This window comes from Apodemus sylvaticus, chromosome 10, assembly GCF_947179515.1.
Source record: "Apodemus sylvaticus chromosome 10, mApoSyl1.1, whole genome shotgun sequence".
Classification (NCBI taxonomy): Eukaryota; Metazoa; Chordata; class Mammalia; order Rodentia; family Muridae; genus Apodemus; species Apodemus sylvaticus.
The window spans coordinates 76,764,259-76,781,704 of record NC_067481.1 but is presented as its reverse complement, the minus strand read 5'-3'; the positions used below and the strand labels follow the sequence as shown (position 1 = coordinate 76,781,704).

General features: G+C 39.3%; 1 pseudogene; it reads right to left on the bottom strand.

The window, feature by feature from the left end:
* Positions 1-15,941: 15,941 nt before the first annotated feature.
* Positions 15,942-16,464, bottom strand: LOC127695171 (ADP-ribosylation factor-like protein 5A; annotated as a pseudogene).
* Positions 16,465-17,446: the final 982 nt, after the last annotated feature.

The following is a 17,446-nucleotide window of genomic DNA, read 5'->3' as shown; positions in this document are numbered from 1 at the left end:
CTGGTGGGGTTGCAAATTGGTACAACCACTCTGGAAAGCAGTCTGGCGGTTCCTCCGAAAACTGGGCACCTCACTTCCAGAAGATCCTGCTATACCACTCCTGGGCATATACCCAGAGGATTCCCCACCATGTAATAAGGATACATGCTCTACTATGTTCATAGCAGCCCTATTTATAATTGCCAGATGCTGGAAAGAACCCAGGTATCCCTCAACAGAAGAGTGGATACAAAAAATGTGGTATATCTACACAATGGAGTACTATTCAGCCATTAGAAACAATGAATTCATGAAATTCTTAGGCAAATGGATGGAGCTAGAGAACATCATACTAAGTGAGGTAACCCAGACTCAAAAGGTGAATCATGGTATGCACTCACTAATAAGTGGTTATTAACCTAGAAAACTGGAATACCCAAAACATAATCCACACATCAAATGAGATACAAGAAGAAAGCAGGAGTGGTCCCTGGTTCTGGAAAGACTCAGTGAAACAGTATTTGGCAAAACCAGAACGGGGAACTGGGAAGGGGTGGGAGGGAGGACAGGGGAAGAGAAGGGGGCTTACGGGACTTTCGGGGAGTGGGGGGGGCTAGAAAAGGGGAAATCATTTGAAATGTAAATAAATTATATCAAATAAAAAAAAATCCATTTGCAAAAAAAAAAAAAAAAAAAAAAAATTGTGGCTTCATAGAAGGAGTTGGGTAATGTTCCTTCTGTTTCTATTTTGTGGAAGAGTTTGAAGAGTATTGGCATTAGGTCTCCTTTGAATGTCTGATAGAATTCTACACTAAAGCCATCTGGTCCTGTGCTTTTTTTTTTTTTTTTTTTTGGTTGGAAGACTGTCAATGACTACTTCTATTTCCTTAGGGGTTATGGGACCATTTAGATGGTCTATCTGATCCTGATTCAATTTTGGTAGTTGGTATCTGTCTAGGAAATCGTCCATTTCATCCAGATTTTCCAGTTTTGTTGAGTATAGGTGTTTTAGTAGGATATGATAATTTTTTGGATTTCCTCAGTTTCTGTTGTTATATCACCCTTTTCATTTCTGATTTTGCTAATTTGGGTACTTTGTCTGTACCCTCTAGTTAGTCTGGCTAAAGGTTTATCTATCTTGTTGATTTTGTCAAAGAACTAGCTCCTGCTTTTGTTGATTCTTTGTATAGTTTTTTTGGTTTCAACTTGGTTTCAGCCCTGAGTTTCATGATTTCCTGCCTTCTATTCCCCTTGAGTGTATTAGCTTCTTTTTGTTCTAAAGCTTTCAGGTGTTTTGTTAATCTGCTAGTGTATACTCTCTCCAGCTTCTTTTTGTAGGCACTCAGAGCTATGAGCTTTCCTCTTAGCACTGCTTTCATTGTGTCCCATAAATTTGAGTATGTTATGCCTTCATTTTCATTAGATTCAAAAAAGTCTTTGATTTCTTTCTTTATTTTTTCCTTGACCAAGGTATCATTGAGTATGGAATTGTTCAGCTTCCATGTGTATGTGGGCTTTTTGTTGTTTTTGTTGCTATTGAAGACTACCCTTATTCCATAGTGATCTGATAGGAGGCATGGAATTAGTTCAATCATCTTATATCTGTTGAGGTCTGTTTTGTGACCAAGTATATGGTCAGTTTTGGAGAAGGTACCATGAGGTGCTGAGAAGAAGGTATATATTCTTTTGATTTAGGATGAAATGTTCTATAGATATCTATTAAATCCATTTGGTCCAAAACTTCTGTTAGTTTTGCTGTGACTCCGTTTAGTTTGTGTTTCTCTGATCTGTCCATTGAAGGGAGTGGGGTGTTTAAGTGCCCCACAATTATTGTGTGGGGTGCTATGTGTACTTTAAGCTTTAGTAAGGTTTCCTTTACAAATGCAGGTGTTCTTGTATTTGGGGAATAGATATTCAAAATTGAGAGTTCTTCCTGGTAGATTTTTCCTTTGATGAGTACAAAGTGTCCTTCTGAATCTTTTTTGATGACTTTTAGTTGAAAGTCTATTTTATCTGATATTAGAATGGCTACTCCAGCTTGTTTCCTGGGACCATTTGCTGGGAAAACTGTTTTCCAGCCTTTTACTCTTAGGTAGTGTTTGTCTTCGAAACTGACATGCAGCAAAATGTTGGGTCTTGTTTACGAATCCACTCTGTTAGTCTATGTTTTTTATTGGGGAATTGAGTCCATTGATGTTAAGAGATATTAAGGAATAGTGACTGTTGCTTCCTGCTCTTTTTGATGCTATTTTTATGTTTGTGTGGTTATCTTCTTTTGGGTTTGGTGAAAGGAGATTACTTTCTTGCTTTTTCTTATGTGTAGTTCCCTCTCTTTGTTGATGTTTTCCATTTATTATCCTTTGAAGGGCTAGATTTGTGGAAAGATTTACAGAGTGTGTAAATTTGTTTTTGTCATGAAAAAACCTTGGTTTCTCCATTTATGGCAATTGAGAGATTTGCTGGATATAGCAGTTTGGGTTGGCATTTGTGTTCCCTTAGGGTCTAGATGACATCTGCCCAGGCTCTACTGGCTTTCATAGTCTCTGGTGAGAAAACCGGTATAATTCTGATAGGTCTTCCTTTATATGTTACTTGACCATTTTCCATTACTGCTTTTAATATTCTTTCTTTGTTTAGTACATTTGGTGTTTTAATTATTATGTGACAGGATGAAATTCTTTTCTGGTCAAATCTATTTGGAGTTCTGTAGGCTTCTTGTATGTTCAGGGGCATCTCTTTCTTTAGGTTAGAGAAGTTTTCTTCTATAATTTTGTTGTAGACATTTACTGGCCCTTTAAGTTGAAGATCTTCACTCTCTTCTATGCCTATAATCCTTAGGTTTGGTCTTCTCATTTTGTCCTGGATTTCCTAGATATAAGGGGTCAGGAGCTTTTTGCATTTTTCATTTTCTTTGACTATTGTATCAATGCTTTCTATGATATCTTCTGCATCTCAGATTCTCTCTTCTCTCTCTTGTATTCTGTTGTTGATGCTTGGATCTATGACTCCTGACTTCTTTCCTAGGTTTTCTATATCCCCTTTGTTGTCTCCCTTTGTGACTTTGTTATTATTTCTACCTCCTTCTTTAGATCCTGGATGGCTTTGTTTAATTCCTTCACCTGTTTTGTTGTGTTTTCCCTTAGTTCTTCAAGGGCTTCTCCCTGTTTACTTGTGTTCTCCTGTATTTCTTTAAGGGTGTTATCTATGTCCTTCTTGAAGCCCTCTATGATGCCCTCCATCAGCATCATGACCTATGATTTTCCAAATCTTGCTTTCCTGGTGTGTTGGGGTATCTAGGACTTGCTGTTTTGGGAGAATTGGGTTCAGATGGTGCCATATTACCTTGATTTCTGTTAGCAACATTCCCATGTTTGCCTTTTGCCATCTGGTTATCTCTGGTGTTAGTTAGGCCTGCTGTCACTGGCTGGAGTTTGCCCCTCCTGTGTGCCTGCAAGCCTATCTCAGCAACCCTGGGTGAGCTGCTTTCCCCTCTTAAAATTTGCTGTGGTGTGGAGTTCCTGGGTACATGTGGAGTCCTGGTGCAGTGTGTCCCAAGAGATCCTCTACTCTGGTGAAACCTGCTTACCAATCTGTTGCACAGTCACAGAAGCAAAGATGGCAGCCTAGACCCACTCTCTTGTAGTTGTATTTGGGGATGTACCTCTGTGGCCCCAATCAGCTCTGGATTTAAGTTGTGCTGGCTGTCTCCTCCTTTCTGGCTGCTGGGTGTATAGCTGACTTCCTGCACTGCTTGGAGATGGTGTGCTATGGCCAAGGGTGTTCCTGATCTGGAGGGGGAAACCAGAAGGCTCTTGCAAAAGGCCTCCAGACTGCAGGGCCAATCTCACCTGTGCAGGCTGCCTCTTCCTCACTGGCTGCTGGGTATATAGCTGGCTTCCTGCACTGCTTGGAGATGGTGTGCTGTGGCCAAGGGTGTTCCTGATCCAGAGGCAGAAACCAGAAGGCTCTTGCCAGAAGCCTCAGGACTGTATCCTCCTATCTGCAGGGCCGGTCTCACTTGTGCAGGCTGCCACCTTCACTTTTAAAAAAAGCTTCTGGCCTTTACACTAGGAAGATTATACTCAAGAGAGCCACATCAAGCTGATCTTGCCAGTACTTGTCTAACTCCAGTACCTTACAAGGGTCAGGACCTCAAGGCCAGCCTGACTACATAGTAATCTTGACACATTCCTTTGCTGCATGCGATCCTTCCTAAGGGAGGAATAAAGGAAAGGAGAGAGGGAGACCTAAAAAAAGAGAGTTGGAAAGGGGAGGGAGGGAGGTAGAGAAGGAGAGGTAAAGGGGAGGAGGGAATGTAGAAGAGAGAGAGCAGCAATGGGGGGAAGCTACATAAGGAAAATAAATTGGGCAAATGTGGTAATCTACAGTCATTGGTTTGGTTCATACAACTTTTCAATTAAGGATGTTGATAAGTAGATAAAAACAGTGTCACGGGTTCCTTCAAGTCTGAACCGGTGCCATTGGCAGACCTCAGGCGCTGGCTCCACACCCACTACCACAACACCAAGAGGAAGCTCAACTCCCAGGTGCTCTAGACAGACACTACCTTAGAGTAAAAGGGTAGAAAAAATTTTCCAAGCAAATGGTCCCAAAAAAAAAAAAGCTGGAGTAGCCGTTTTATTATTGAATAAATTCGACTTTCAACCAAAAGTTATAAAAAAAGAAAAGGAAGAACATTTCACACTCATCAAAGGAAAAATCTACCAAGATTAACTCTCAATTCTGAACAACTATGCTCCAAATGCAAAAGCACCCACTTTCTTCATAAAAGAAACTTTACTAAAGCTCAAAGCACACATTGCGCATCACACAATAATAGTGGGAGACTTCAACACCTCACTCTCAGCAAAAAACAGATCATAGAAACAGAAACTAAGCAGAGAAACAGTAAAAATAACAGAAGTTATGAAACAAATGGATTTAACAGATATCTATAGAACATTTCATCCTAAAACAAAAGAATATACCTTCTTCTCAACACCTCATGGTACCTTCTCCAAAAATGACCATATAATTGATCACAAAACAAGCATCAACAAATGTAAGATTGAAATAATCCCATGCCTCCTGTCAGATCACCAAATACAAAGGCTGATCCTTCAATAACAACAAAAACAAAGGAAAGCCCACATACACATTGAAGCTGAACAATACCCTATTCAATGATAACTTGGTCAAGGAACAAAGAAAAAAGAAAGTTTTAGACTTTTTAGAATTTAATGAAAATGAAGGCACATTATACCAAAACTTATGGGACACAAAGAAAGCAGTGCTAAGAGGGAAACTCGTAGCTCTAAGTGCCTCCAAAAAGGAAAGAAAGAACATACACTAGCAGCTTGATGGCAAATCTGAATGCTCTAGAACAAAAAAAAAAAGCAAATACACCCAAGAGGAATAGACAGCAGGAAATAATCAAACTCAGGGCTAAAATCTACCAAGTAGAAACAAAAATAACTATACAAAGAATCAACAAAATCATTTTTTCTTTGATAAAATCAATGAGATAGATAAACCCTTAGCCAGACTAACCAGAGGGCACAGAGACAGTATCCAAATTTACCAAATCAGAAATGAAAGGGGAGATATAACAGAAACCGAGGAAATCCAAAAACCCATCAGATGCTACTACAAAAACCTATACTCAAGAAAACTGGGAAATCTGGAAGGAATGAACAATTTTCTAGAGAGATACAAGGTGCCAAAGTTAATTCAGGATGAAATAAACCATCTAAACAGTCCCATAAACCCTAAAGAAATAGCAGCAGTCATTAAAAGTCTCTCACCAAAAAAAAAAAAAAAAAAAAAAAAAAAAAAAAAAAAGCCCACGACCAAGTAGTTTTAGTGCAGAATTCTATCAGACCTTCAAAGAAAACCTAATACCAATACTCTTCAAACTATTGCACAAAATAGAAACAGAAGGAACAGTACCCAGTTGCTTCTATGAAGCCACAATCGTGCTTATACCTAAACCACACAAAAGATCCAACAAAGAAAGAGAACTTCAGACCAGTTTCCCTTATGAATATTGATGCAAAAATACTCAATAACCTTCTTACAAACCAAATCTAAGAACACATCAAAATAATCAACCATCATGATAAAGTAGGCTTCATCCCAGGGATGCAGGGATGATTCAACCTATGGAAATCCATCTATATAAACAAAGAAAAAAAAACAAATGATTGCCTTATTAGATGCTGAGAAAGCATTAGACAAAATACAGCACCTGTTCATGGTAAAAGTCTTGGAAAGATCAGGAATTCAAGTCCCATACCTAAACATAGTAAAAGCAATATACTGCAAACCAATAACCAATATCAAACTAAATGGACAGAAACTTGAAGTAGTCCCAATAAAATCAGGGACTAGACAAGTCTGCCCACTCTCTCCCTACTTATTCAATATAGTACTAAAATTTCTAGCCAGAAAAATTAGACAACAAAAGGAGGTCAAAGGAATACAAATTGCAAAGGAAGAAGTCAAAATTTGACTATTTGCTGATGATTTTAATACTATACTTAAGTGACTCCAAAAATTCCACCAGAGAACTACTAAACCTGATAAACAACTTCAGCAAAGTGGCTGGATATAAAATTAACTCAAACAAATTAGTAGCCTTCCTCTACTCAAAGGATAAATAGGCTGAGAAAGAAATTAGGGAAATGACACCCTTCACAATAGCCACAAACAATATAAAGTATCTTGTGTAACTCTAACCAAACAACTGAAAGATCTGTATAACAAGAACTTCAAGTCCCTGAAGAAAGAAATCGAAGAAGACCTTAGAAGATGAAAAGATCTCCCATGCTCATGGATTTTTAGGCTTAATATAGCAAAAAATGGCCATCTTGCCAAAAGCAGTCTATAGATTCAATGCAATCCCTATCAAAATTCCAACTCAATTCTTCATAGACTTAGAAAGAACAATTTGTATTTGCAAATTTCCAAATGAACTTTCATTTGGAATAACCAAAAACTCAGAATAGCAAAAACTATTCTCAATAATAAAAGAACTGCTAGGGGAGTCGCCATCCCTGACCTCAAGCTGTATTACAGAGCAATAGTGATAAAAACTGTATTGTTTTGGTACAGAGACAGGGAGCAAGATCATGGACTAGAACTGAGGACCCAGAAATGAACCCACACACCTACAGTCACCTTGACAAAGCTGCTAAAAACATCCAGTGGGAAAAAAGACAACAATTTCAATAAATGGTGCTGGTTCAACTGGCAGTCAGCATGTAGAAGAAAGCAAATTGATCCATTCTTATCTCCTTGTACAAAGCTCCAAGTCCAAGTAGATCAAAGACCTCCACATAAAACCAGATACACTGAAACTAATGGAAGAGAACGTAGGGTAAAGCCTCGAACACATGGGCACAGCAGAAATTTTCCTGAACAGAACCCAGTGGCTAAACTCTAAGATCAACAATCAGCAAATGGGACCTTCTAAGATTGCAAAGCTTATGTAAGGGAAGGGAAGGACACTGTCAATAGGACAATACAACAACCAACAGATTGAGGAAAGAACTTTACCAATCCTATATCTGATAGAGGGCTTATATCCAATATATACAAAGAACTCAAGAAATTTGACTTCAGAGAACCAAATAACCCTATTAAAAATGGAGTATGGAGTTAAACAAAGAATTCTCAACTGAAGAATACTGAATGGCCAAGAAGTACCTAAAGAAATGTTTAACATCCTTAGTCATCAGGAAAATGCAAATCAAAAAACAGCCCTGAGATTCTACCTCACACCAGTCAGAATGGCCAGGATCAAAAACTCAGGTGACAGCACATGCTGGCAAGGATGTAGAGAAGGAGGAACACTTCTCCATTGTTGGTGAGATTTCAAGCTGGTACAACCACTCTGGAAATTAGTCTGGCAGTTCCTCAGAAAATTGGACATAGTATTACCTGAGGACCCAGTTAGACCATTCCAAGGCATATACCCAAAAGATGCTCCAACGTATTACAAGAACATATGCTCCATTTTGTTCATAGCAGCCTTACTTATAATAGCCAGAAGCTGGAAAGAACCCAGATATCCTTCAACAAAGGAATGGATACAGAAAATGTGGTACATTTACACAATGGAGTACTATTCAGCTGTTAAAACAATGACTTCATAAAGTTCTTAGCCAATTGGATGAAACTAGAAAATATCATCCTGAGTGAAGTAACCCAATCACAAAAGAACACACATAGTCTGCACTCCCTGATAAGTAGATAGTAGCCCAAAAGCTCTAAAACCCCAAGATACAATTCACAGACCACATGAAGCTCAAGAAAGGAGGAAAAACAGAGTGTGGATGCTTGTCTTTCTTAGAAAGGGGAACAAAATACTCATGGGAGCAAATGCAGAGACAAAGTGTGGATCAGAGACTGAAGTAAAGGCCATCCCAAGACTGCCCCACCTAGGTATCCATCCCATATACAGTCACCAAACGCAGACACTATTGTGGATGCCAAGAAGTCCAGGATGACAGAAGTCTGATATAGCTGTCTCCTGAGAGGCTCTGCCAGAACCTGACAAATATAGAGGTGGATGCTTACAGCCAACCATTGGACGGAGCACAGGGTTCCCAAGGGAGGAGTTAGAGAAAGGACTGAAGGAGCTCAAGGAATTTGCAATCCCATAGGAAGAATGAAAATATCAACCAACCAGTACCCCCAGAGCTCCCATGGACTAAACCTCCAACCAAGGAGCACACATGGACCTAGCCATGGCTCCAGCTGCATATGTAGCAGAGGATGGCCTTGTTGGGCATCAGTGGGAGAAGAGGCCCTTGGTTCTGTTAAGGCTCAATGCCCCAGTGTAGGGGAATTCTAGGGCAGGGAGGCATGAGTGGGTGAGAGGGTGGGGGAACACCCTCATAGAAGCAAGAGGAGGAGGGATTGGATAGGAAGCTTCCAGTGGAGACCAGAAAAGGGATAACATTTGAAACGTAAATAAAAAAAAATATTCAATAAAAATTAAAAATAAAACAAAAAACAAGCAAAAAAAAAAAAAAAGAAGGCAAAAGCATTTGCATTTTTCCTTAATCCCTTTTTCTATACTGACTTAGAACTCACATATCTTGGCAAATATCACATGAATACTGTCTATACACCAATCTTGCTTATACTTAGTAGGGATACAATTAGTCCCAAGTCTATGGAAATTGGTATGAAGGTTCCTTCTAAACCAAAAATCACTCCTACCTTTTGACTTTATCATTCCTAGATGACTATTCAAACTATTGAAAGTCAGCACACCACTAAGTGTCCTGAATTCCCATGTTTGTCTTGGCACTACCATGTGGCCAAGTTAAAAAAAAAAAAAAAAAAGCAAAGTTTCCACTAACAAATGAACACCCAATGAAGTCAATAAAGAATTATTCAAAAATAAAGAAGAGAATTATTTCTATTGTAAGAAAGTAAACAAAGCAAAACAAACATTAATACCAAAATAATCCATATTTGCAAAGACAAATATAATTTCATGCTTTGGAAGCAAGGGAGGCATGAATATATGAAGACTGTTAGGGAAATTAAGAGTAGCAGGAAGAGAGGGGCAATAGGAGAGAGTAATTTCTTCTGAATGATCAAAGGAAACATATGATCTATATGATCAAATGTAAAAATAGTTATACCTATGAAAATAGCAACACAACCCACTGTTTCATAAAATTCATATATAGTATATTAGACTTTTTATCACTGTTACAAAATACCTGACACAAACATCTTACGGAAGAAGGACTTATTTCATTCCCCATGTCCAGAAGATTTTGGCCACAGTGCTTGGTCTGGTTGATTCTGAGTGGTGGGAAGAGAAAACCCTGTAGTGAGAGAGCATTGAGAGGAGGCACTCCATCTCATGGTTGACAGAAAGCAGGGAGGGGAATGCCTGTACTCTGCTTTTTTCCTTCCCTCCTCTCACACCACCCAGGCAGCTTTTCCTCATGTGGTAATACCTCTCCAGAAACATGCCCAGCAGTGTGCTGTGCTGACTGGTTTCTTAGACATCTATCAATCCAACTGAGTTAGAAATCAAGATTAATCATCACGTATATTAATGAAAAATGCTTTTAGAAATTATGTGAATAAGCTTTCAATTTAACAGAGAGTATAATGTCACTGTGTGACCTTTGGTTTCTCTCAGCCTTGCTTTTTCTCCAAGTTCCCATCTGTAACTTTGGTTTATTAATTTTGTTCATTGTGAGATTGAAAATGATCACTATTGGCTCAACAACAAAATATCAATCTTCTACAGAAACATTTCTTCTTGACTTTCTAAGTGAGACCCTATCTGACCTCTATGGATCATCTGAAACTACTTTAAATATTAGGCCATGAGCATGTACTGGTCACTTTAATCTACAAAAAGCCAAAATAAACAATCAATCCAAAACGGAATACTCGTTCCTGACCATGAATTCTTTCATCTGGTATGACTTCATGTCTTTATTCTCTCACCAGTCAATGAAGCCATGAATTCAATAGGTACCTACAAAGAAAAAGCATACATAAGGAAGTTGAAGGCTTCTGTGACAACTTCTATCCCAACCCATCCCACTCCCCTAAAAAGGTAACAGACAGGAAGTCATTGAAGAGACCTCTTAAATATTCTCTGCTATTGATGGCTTATGGCAGGGATGTAGGGGAAAGGACTCAATTTTTGTTAAGGGGCTAGCCACTAGGAGTTTGATAATGTTCCAGTAAGTATATGAGCAAAACAAATTAGACTTGTGTTTTTCTGGGTATGGGTTCTTCTCTTGGAAGGAGGGCACAGGTCACAAGGGTAGGGAGGCGTGGACCTTGGAGGACTGAGAAGCAAGCATGATTCAAAATTCCTAAATAATCAATAAAAATATTGAGTTGAAAAAAGATGACAATGAAGAGAAACAGGGCCCCTTCATTCATCCACTGTCTCAGATATCTTGATAGAACTTAATGACTCTTAAGCTCCAGAAATTTTAAAAAGTACAAATTACTTTAAATAAATGCAGCTAAGTTACACTCAGTTGGCACATGAACTCATTCCAAAGAGACTTGTTGAATTGAAAAGACAGAATCTTTAACTACTCTTCCTGGCACTTGGAATAATAAAACTTTAGAAAGGCAATTCAGACTACAGTTTCCCAAATGTTGGCAACTCACCTACAAGGAAAGGGTTAGATGATAGTGAACATCAGTGTTCTCTTGAAAACAAAGTTTTTGCTCTCCTTTCTTTCTCCTAAAATGCCAGGGGACCTCATTATCTGACCTACTGCTATAGTTAATTTGCATATTAATTTATAATCACTATGTCATTGAGGGATAACAAACAAGTCAGTCTGTCCAATGACATCTTTTGAGTGCCTCTCAATAAGAGCTTACAATCCACAGGAGGAATGAATATCTGCTTCATTCATTCCTTATGAGGATTAAATGAGAAAATACCTACACAGTTTAATATAAAGCTAAGCATATGATCAACTATAGAGAAGTTACTCAGACTCATTATAAACCCTTACTGTTCGTCTCATTCATATAGCAGAGTATTAAAGTAGAAAGAAACTCAGAGGTAATAGAATTCCTCACAACACAGAGTAAATTCTTTTTCCTTATGACTTTCATACTTCCCGTATACAGCAATAAAAACAGAGACACAGATGACCAGAAGAAAGGCCAGACTGAGAAGTACATAAAGAAGTGTTCAACATCCTTAGTCATCAGAGAAATGCAAATCAAAACAACCCTGAGATTTCACCTCACAACCAGTCAGAATGGCTAAGATCAAAACCTCAGGAGACAGCAGGTGCTGGCAAGGATGTGGAGAAAGGAACACTCCTCCACTGCTGGTGGGATTGCAAGTTGGTAAAAACCACTCTGGAAATCAGTTTGGTGGTTCCTCAGAAAATTGGGCATAATACTACCAGAGGACCCTGCTATACCACTCTTGGGCATATACCCAGAGGATTCTCCAGCATGTAATAAGGACACATGGTCCACTATGTTCATAGCAGCCTTATTTGCAACAGCCAGAAGCCGAAAAGAACCCAGATGTCCCTCAATGGAGGAATGGATACAGAAAATGTGGTATATTTACACAATGGAATACTACTCAGCTATTAAAAACAATGAATTCATGAAATTCTTAGGCAAATGGGTGGGACTGGTAAATACCATCCTGAGTGAGGCAACCCAATCACAAAAGAACACACATGGAATGCACTCACTGATAAGTGGCTATTAGCCCAGAAGCTTAGAATACCCAAGACACAATTCACAGATCAAATAGAGCTCAAGAAGAAGGAAGAACAAAGTATGGATACTCTGGCCCTTCTTAGAAGGGGGAACTAAACACCCACAGGAAGAGATACAGAGACAACGTGTGGAGCAGAGTCTAAGAGAAAGACCATCCAGAGACTGCCCCACCTAGGGACCCATCCCATATACAGTTACAAAACCCAGACACTATTGTGGATGCCCACAAGTGTTTGCTGACCAGAGCCGGATATCCGGATATAGCTGTCACCTGGGAGGCTCTGCTAGTTCATAACAAAGAGAGCGGGGGACACTGTCAGCCAGCCATTGAACTGAGCACAGGGTCCCCAATGGAGGAGCTAGATAAAGGACCCAAGGAGCTGAAGGGTTTGCAGCACCATAAGAGGAACAACAATATGAGTCACCCAGTACTTCCCCCCACCCCCAGCTCCCAGGGATTAAGCCACCAACCAAAGAGTATACATGGCTCCAGATACATAGGCAGCAGAGGATGCCCTTGTTGGACATCAAAGGGAGGAGAGGTCCTTGGTCCTGAGAAGGCTTGATGCCACAGTGTAGAGGAATACCAGGACAGGGAAGCAGGCTTGGGTTGAATGGGGAACAAGGGGAGGAAAGATGGGTTATGGGATTAAAGAGAAGAATGCATACTTGTATAAGAATACTACCACCTTTGCCACCTATGTCAGTCACTAAAGCCAATAAAATTCATTTTTTTCCTTTTTTATTTTCTATATTCTTTGTTTACATTCCAAATGCTTTCCTCTTCCCCCATTCCCCCCTCCCCATATGTCCCATAAGTGCTCTTCCCTCTGCCCATTCCCCAATCTCCCCTCCCACTTTTCTGTCCTGGTACTCCCCTACAATGCTGGATCAAGCCTTTCCAGGACCAGGGCCCTCTCCTTCCTTCTTCATGGGAATCATTTGATATGCTAATTGTGTCTTGAGTATTCAGAGCTTTTGGGCTAAATCCATTTTATAGGAACATTATTTGGGGCAGAATGTGAGAGCGAGTGTAGATGAGGACAGAGGAGACTCCTAGCCAGCACTGTAGCTATGGGAAGGTGCACCCACCCCGTCTGGATCCATGGCCACTTACTTCCGCATTTCTAAGAGCTGCTCACTGAGCTGTGCCCTCCTGGATGACTTACCCAGCAGCTTGTCCTTCCATGCTCTTTCCCCTCCATGGGAAAATACACTTTATAAATGTTGTGACAACATCAAATATATTCAAATGGTTTATCTTGTGGCCAGTTTTACCAAGATAGCAAGAGAAAATAAACAACTTTCAAAATTAGTATCAAAACAGGACACTTAAATCTATCCACATGCACAGAGGTATAAATCTTTGATCTTTTCAAAGCTGAGCAGAGTGAGGATAAGTGAGATGTTTGTTTACATATTAACACCAGAAACCACAGGACTTGCTGAGTTCTGCCCTATGACGTGTAAACTGTCAGCAAGATACCAAGGGTGCTCCACTATATTTAGACCTAATTAATACTGTTAGCAACAGTTCTGAGAGGTTCATATATTAAATCTCTTTTTACTCAGTAATAATTTTGTTTTTATGTACAAGTACACAGGTGTGATATTATTTTTGAGTCTTAGTCTAAAAGGGTTGAAAACAAAAAAAATCCCTCATATTTTGTAATTGAGGTAATGTTTCATGCTTTTTTATGTCATGTCAATAACTGACATGACAACTTTAACAGTGGAGTAAATGCTTTAAAGATCCCGTTAAGAACAAATTTTAGCCAATACCTTGGCAACACCAGAATATGCTGCTAAGTGACGAATTGATCCAAGCAATTATGCAGATGACTATTCAAATTAAAAGCTAAAAAGCTGTAGATGTGGGGTAGGTGGGGACTTTACAGACTATTTGTCTTTGACAAAACTACAAAGTAGATTTGAGTCTTTAAGAGTGGTTTTAGAAGGCTTAGAGAAAAAAAAAAAGAGTGGTTTTAGTATATAGGAGAAAAATCCTCATCGTGATTTGGAAAAGTATGAGAACCTATGGACAGGCCTTAGCACTGCAAAGCCTGGTGACTGAGGGCTGGTTCTCAGAGCAGGCGGGCAAACATTAAATGCTGAGGTGCACAGGGAACCTTACAGCACAGATCTCGAACACAAAGCCTCCATGGTAACACACATCACATCCAACGGCTTTAGTCATTAAGGGTCTTACAAAGATTTTTTTCAAGGTTTCCTCAATGCTTATAATGTGGACTTGTATTTCTTACCAAAATCTTTAAAGATTTTAAAGTCTGATACTAAAACTAGTTAAACCTTTTCTTGACTATCCTAAATCTTGACAGTTTGGATTAACCTTCAAGTTTTCAGGGCACAAAAGGTTTATAGAGTCACCAAGAATATGTTAAAATGAAGAATAATTCTGTTTATAATTATGACAGAAATGTTTCAATTTTTAACTAAATTTAAAAAAAACAAATACTTTTAACAAATACAAACTGTGTTTTGGGGTCAAATTCTAGTATAAATAATATAATTTGTCAAATTTTCAATCAAATTTTTGAAGTCATTCAGAATATGTGATTTTTTAACTATTAAACAAGGCATATTATGCAATGGAAGATGATATAAGAAAACCTTTTCAGATTATACTAATCTGTAATTTGAAAAAGTATTACTGTTCATTGAAAACTATGCCATGTATGTTTACTGTTAAATTCATTTTAACTCTTTGTCGTGTAATTTAATACCTAAAAAGGCTGCAGCTAAATCGATTACTACTATTTATAGGATGTTACCTCTTTGGGTAGGTATATTTCACACAGTGATTTTCAATTACAAATAACCTGATCATTTTAACCACAATTTATGAATGATCAATTAGCAGCTGAATTGGCATAAGGATCAACAGAAGGGAAAGTGTGGCAACTGTTTACCTTGTAATTCTGCCCAGCCACACCAGCCAGGAGTCTAGCAGACACTCTACCCATTTACAGCATATATTTCCATCTTTATTACTGGGCAACAAAAATGGGTATCCAAGGTCAAGCTTTCTCCTGTGTTATTTTTAAAGAGCAGCTTAACAATTCTGGGTTGGGGTTGGCTTGTTAGGACCACACAGCGAACAGAGGGTAAACTAAACAATGACACTTAACACCAAAGGTGGTACTCAATGCCATCAGGAAAATAACAACTTACCATTAACCTGCATTATTTGCTTTCCTTTAGAACACAAATCAAAGCCATTAACCTGAACTTGAAGAATATACAAAATATGGAAAGAATATACAAAATATACAAAATACTTTCCATAATATTACATTTTTAAAAACTGGAAACAGTATCTGTGCTGATTTGTATTTGACACAATGTAATGAGAAGGGAACATTCGACTTAGGGCAGGGTGGGAGAATCACGCTGAAATAAAGCTCCAAAGTTCAAGTGTCTTCCTCTCCCTTTGTACTCACCAGAGCCCTACCATGTCTTGAGAGGATTCACCATGAGAAAATACCAGTCACGGGTTTGGAAGGAATGAGTGAGCAAATCGGGCGATGACATTTCATCTTTGTTTTCAAATAAGTGGTCTTAATTTTCTTCTCATAGAAAAATCTTGTAGGTTTTTATAAATATATCTAAACCATTTTTTGCAGCTTTCAGGTAAAGTCCAGAACTTTGTTGATACAACGTCTGTGAGAAGGGGTCAGAAGAGATCATCTGATCTTCAGCCATGACACCATCCATTCAAGTCCTTGGCACAATCCCTCGCCAGTGAGAGCACAGCATGCTTGGATATGCCACTGGTGGTCTTCTATAGACGTGAGCTTCAAAGACTGGGAGATTTCTGCTAACGTCATGCATTCTTTAACATCTTATTAGCAAAAATCAGCAACGTAGCTTTTCTTAGGTCCTCGTGGGCTAGCATTTTGCAGAGCTCTTCTCTAGTTGCAGAAATTCTTTCTCTGTGCTGTCAACAACTATTACAAACTCTGTTAGTATAGTAAGTGACCCAGGAAGAACGAAGGGATTCTTGGCCGCTAATATCCCACATCATGTGATGTATATTATTAACCACAATCACTTCCACATTCCTATTGTAGGAGATATATGTACAACTTCATCCATGGAAAACTGGTTAGGGTAGTAGTCTTCCCAGCATTGTCCAGCCCAACAAATGATAACTTTGTGCTCATGGTGATTGAATAGCCTCCAGATCCTGGTGAAGAGAATTCCCATCCTCGGGCAGCTGAGCCCTCCAGTGGCCCTGGCTCAGGCTGCGGGGCAGAAGGATGCGCCAGGGCCTCCGCGCCAGCTGCGTGCCAGCTTCTAGGGACCCGCGAGAGGGCGCAACCCAGGCCTCCCAGCCTCTTGCAAGGCCCCGCCGCCATGTTGTCTGCTCTAGCCTCCCTTTAGCCTCCCTGGCAGCCAGAGTCCTCTTCCCCTTCCATTCTTAAGCCAAACAGGGAAAGAGCTGTGAGAGCAATTCCCAGGCTCTGTCAGTGTCGATCAGCTCTCCCAGCTGCCTCCAGGAACCCACTCCATGAGTTAATTACCCATTGTGAAAAAGCTATTTTATCCTCAAATCCCTGAGCTCAAAGCTTTTCAGGTTGGTGGCCTCTAGTTTTTTGAACCTTGTTGTTTCTAATTGGTTGTGACAGCCACCTTCTCTGTATGCCACAGACTGTCCCCTCTGGCTTTTCTCTTCCAGGATGTCCGGACCTGCTCATGTTGGCATTAGTCCTGGAATTGTTGCCATCCTTATAGACTTCATATACAATGCATGCAATCTGAAAATGTCAGCTGTTGAGTGATGAAAGAGAGGCAGGCATACAGACAGGTTCATGTACAAAGACATTGACCTGAATTCTGAAACACTCAGTGGGTAAAGTAGGCACTAAGCATATTCAGTTAAAGAACATAGCAAGTACTAGGTCAGAGACCCATCCTACCGAAATGCTTTGCTGTCAGCAATTATTAGATGTGACAGAGGTCATACCTAGATATGTATCTTTTCTGAAACAATCTTTCACCCTCTTTTTTTAATACCTTGCTACATAGAGCAGCAATAGAAAAAATACAATATAAACTATAAAGGAAAAATAACTATAGCTCAATGTCTTTTAAGAGGTGAAGTCTAACAATGGAATACTATTCAGCTATTAAAAATGAGGCCATCATGAACTTTGCAGACAAATGGACGGAACTAGAAAATATTCAT